The following is a 4930-nucleotide window of genomic DNA, read 5'->3' on the forward strand; positions in this document are numbered from 1 at the left end:
TTATTTTATCGCACTTTTATTATTCGCAATTTCATTATCGTTATTTACTTTACGCTTTAATTTAAGTCTTGTATTTATTTTATATTTTACATTAGGTTTTAACTGCGACTAAAGTCTTAAAATCGACAAACCGGTCATTAAACGGTAAAAACCCCCCTTTATAATAATAATATTACATATATATATATATTTGTATTTTTATAAAAGTAAACTAATATAGCGTTGAGCTTTGTTTAAAGATTTCCCTGTGGAACGAACCGGACTTACTAAAAACTACACTACTGTACGATTAGGTACACTGCCTATAAGTGTTGTAGCAAGGTTTAAGTATATCCACTCGATAAATAAATAAATAACTTGTGTAAAATTGTAGCATATTTAATAGTATTTTCGCACTAAAAATAATACTATTTCGTATACACCCGCTTCGACATCAAGTTTTTGGCGCCGCTGCCGGGGATCACCGAAGCGAAACGTCAATAAAAAAATATATATATATATATATTTTAAGTTTAATTAGTTTTTGTATAAATATATATATTTTTGTTTAATTTTAAAAATATAAAAATTTTAAAAAAAAAAAAAAATTAAAAATCTTTTAAAATCGAAAAAAAAAAATATTTTAAATCTATTTTTAAGTTTTTCTTATATATTTATAAAATTATAAAGTATTTTTAGTTTATTTTAGTTTTTAAAATTAAGTTTTTATTTTAATTATATATATATATATATTTTATTTAAATATAAAACAGAAAATATAAATAAATAATAAATATTACGTTTGAACCTGTCATTGACCCCCTGGTTTGAACCTGCAAGACAGGTCATGCGACTCGCATGACCCCCTGCCTTAAATCATGCGACTCGCATGACAGGGTCTGCCAGGCCACATCTTACCCTAATTACGCATTAAATACGGATTTTAATATTATTATTACTTAAACCCTAATACTATTATTATTATTATAATTAAGTTTTTAGTTTATTTTATTTTTATTACTTTAAACTAGTTTTATAATATATAATACTTAATACTATAATATATAAAATATAAAAATAATATTTTTATAAAATCTAATATTTTTATAACTTTTTATCTCTTTTATATTTTGTGCCTTTTTATCGTTTTAGCGTAATTTTTGTATTTTCTTCGTTCGTACTTAGTTTTTAAGTCTAGTTTTTTGCCGTAGTTTTTATTTTTACTTCTAGAATTTTTAGGATTGCCGTAAAATCCCTTAAGTGCTTATTCCTTAGACTAAGTTTTAGGTGCTTTAGAATTTTGCGACGCCGTTTACCTAAGTATCAATTACAATTCCAAGTAGTGATCTCCATTTGCAATTTTAATTTTAAGATAATAATCGTTATAAGGATCGATTAGTTGTGTGTCTTAAGCCGCTCTTCGCCTTTTTATTTTTCGACACTTTTCGACGCGCAATCTATTTCTTCCTTATTTCTCGTCACTCTAGTTATAGGACATAGTATTTTATCTACTTCTTATCTAATATTTCTTAAACGGAAAGAAAAATTATCTAAGTGGTTAAATTAATAGACGTTGACATTTTTCTGGTTCGTAGTAATAGTTGGATTTGTACGTGGACCGGGTTATTGGAGCCAAACAGTCCTCAATTATATTGAGACCAAACGAATCCTGCCCCTCTGCTGCATCTTTTGGCTATTCGAAACGTGGGCAAAAATCAGAAAAGTCTATTAATTGGATAGCTTATATAAGTTTTTCTTATTATTTTTAAAACTAATAGGATATTTAGTGAATGCACCGAGCAAGACGTTCATCACCTTTTGTACGTTCACCACCTGTAACTAGATCAAGACATTTAGCAAATATAACCGCCGTTGATTTTTCTTTAGAATCATCATCCAGTCGACCAAGTACTTCAGTTCAAATTTCCGATAATCCATTTTTTGAACCCGACCTCACAATTGAGAATCCGGAGAATATTCAGGAACGGTTCGTAGATCCTGAACCATTAAACTTTCCTCCGGAGCCACCAATCAATCAAACAAGTATTATTGAGGAACGAACCATTAAATCAGAATCATCTAGTGATACCGATTCAACAAATTCAATTATGGAGAATCTGGAACCTTTAAGTATGGAAGACCGAATGAGAGCTAAACGCACTGGCCAATGTCACGCGATTACTCATCCAGACATTAATGCGCCAGATTATGAAATCAAAGGACAAATTCTACACATGGTGACTAATCAATGCCAATTTAGTGGTGCGCCGAAGGAAGATCCAAATGAACATCTACGTACCTTTAATAGGATCTGCACACTATTTAAAATCCGAGAAGTGGAGGATGAACAGATATATCTCATGTTATTTCCCTGGACTTTAAAGGGAGAAGCCAAAGATTGGTTGGAATCGTTACCTGAAGGGGCGATCGATACATGGGACGTTTTAGTTGACAAATTTCTTAAACAATTCTTTCCTGCATCTAAAGCCGTAAGACTTCAAGCAGAAATTGTTACGTTTACACAGAAACCAAATGAAACTCTATATGAGGCGTGGACAAGATATGGAAAGTTATTAAGAGGATGTCCGCAACATGGTTTAGACACCTGTTAAATAGTACAAATATTCTACCAAGGATGCGACATCACTACAAGAAAAGACATAGATATAGCAGCTGGTGGTTCTATTATGAAGAAAACCGAAACTGATGCTTACAAAATTATTGATAACACTGCTTCCCACTCACATGAGTGGCACCAAGAAAAAGATATCATTAGATCATCTAAAGCAGCTAGAGCCGATTCTAGCCATGACTTAGATTCCATTTCCGCAAAGATAGATGCTGTGGAGAGACGAATGGAAAAGATTACTAAAGATATTCACTCAATACGAATTAGTTGTGAGCAGTGTGGAGGACCACATTTGACAAAAGATTGTCTCAGTATTGAATTAACAATGGAACAAAGAGAGAATATTTCATACATAAACCAAAGGCCTGGAAATAATTATCAGAATAATTATCAACCGCCAAGACCGATTTACAATCAAAACCAGAATTATAACTGAAATATTCCATACAACAACCAACAAGGTCCTAGCAATCAACAAGTATCCAATAATACTTACAATCAGCAAAGACCTAATTTTCAAAACAAACCACCACAACAAACCGATGATAAAAAGCCAAATTTAGAAGATATGATGACGAAGCTAGTTGAAACTCAAACGCAGTTTTTCACATCTCAAAAACAAACTAATGAACAAAATGCTCAAGCATTTAGAAATCAACAAGCTTCTATTCAAAATCTGGAACAAGAAGTAAGTAACCTAGCAAGGTTGATAGGTGAAAGAAAACCGGGAAGTTTACCGAGTGATACAAATGCTAACCCCCGGAATGAAACAGCTAAAGCCATTACCACGAGAAGTGGTATTACACTTAAACCACCTGAAATACCTGTAAATTCAGATGATTCTATTCCAACTCCACAAGAACCACAATCCGAGCAAGAAAAGGAAAAAGAACCGGTAGTTGAAAAGGTTAATGAAGATAACCCAGTTAAGGCTAAACCTTATGTTAAACCATACCAACCACCGCTTCCTTACCCGAGTAAAATGAGAAAAGAAAAACTTGAAGCCGAGCAATCCAAATTCTTGGATATGTTTAAACAAATAAATGTAAATCTTCCTTTCATTGATGTGATTTCAGGAATGCCAAGGTATGCTAAATTCTTGAAAGATCTAATCTCAAATAGAAAGAAAATGGAAGAACTCTCGGCTGTTACTATGAATGCTAACTGTTCAGCAGTGCTGTTGAATAAGATACCAGAAAAACTATCTGATCCAGGAAGTTTCACAATTCCATGTTTTTTGGGTAGTCTTAGTTCAATAGAAGCATTGGCAGACTTAGGTGCTAGTATAAATTTAATGCCGTATTCACTATACGCTAAACTAGACCTTGGAGAATTGAAACCAACAAGAATAAGTATACAACTAGCCGACCGATCAGTAAAATATCCTAGAGGGATAATGGAGAATATGCTAGTTAAAGTTGGTAATTTAGTATTTCCAGTAGATTTTGTTGTTTTGGACATGGAAGAAGATTCTCAAGTTCCTCTCATATTAGGAAGACCATTCTTAAACACGGCTAAAGCAATGATAGACGTGTTCGGTAAGAAATTGACCCTAAGTATAGAGGATGAGAGTGTTACCTTTTCAGTTGATAGAGCAATGCAACAACCACAATCTGCAGATGATACATGTTATTATATTCAAACTATAGATGCACATGCAGAATTATTAGAAGAATTTCCAGAATTACAAGGAATAGGAGAATGTTCTTTAGGAGAAGGTAATGAACCAATTGATGAAGCTGAAATGTTAGCTACACTTATAGCTAATGGATATGAACCAACAACAGAAGAAATTCAAATGCTAAAAGAAGAAGACAGATATCGATATAAATCATCGATAGAAGAACCTCCGAAATTAGAGTTAAAACTACTTCCAAACCATTTGGAATACGCTTATTTACATGGTGAATCTGAATTACCTGTAATAATATCGTCTTCTCTTACTGAAAATGAGAAATCACAACTCATTTCTGTGTTGAAAGCTCATAAACCAGCCATTGCATGGAAGATTCATGATATTAAAGGAATAAGTCCTTCGTATTGCACACATAAAATCCTTATGGAAGAAGGTCATAAAACGTATGTGCAACGCCAACGAAGACTAAATCCGAATATGCAAGATGTAGTTAAGAAAGAGATTATTAAACTGCTAGATGCAGGTTTAATTTATCCAATTTCTGATAGTCCATGGGTAAGCCCAGTTCAATGCGTACCTAAGAAGGGTGGCATGACTGTCATTACAAATGAGAAAAATGAGCTTATTCCTACTAGGACTGTAACAGGATGGCGTGTATGTATTGATTATAGAAAATTAAATGACGC

This window comes from Rutidosis leptorrhynchoides, chromosome 3 (genome assembly GCF_046630445.1).
Source record: "Rutidosis leptorrhynchoides isolate AG116_Rl617_1_P2 chromosome 3, CSIRO_AGI_Rlap_v1, whole genome shotgun sequence".
Classification (NCBI taxonomy): Eukaryota; Viridiplantae; Streptophyta; class Magnoliopsida; order Asterales; family Asteraceae; genus Rutidosis; species Rutidosis leptorrhynchoides.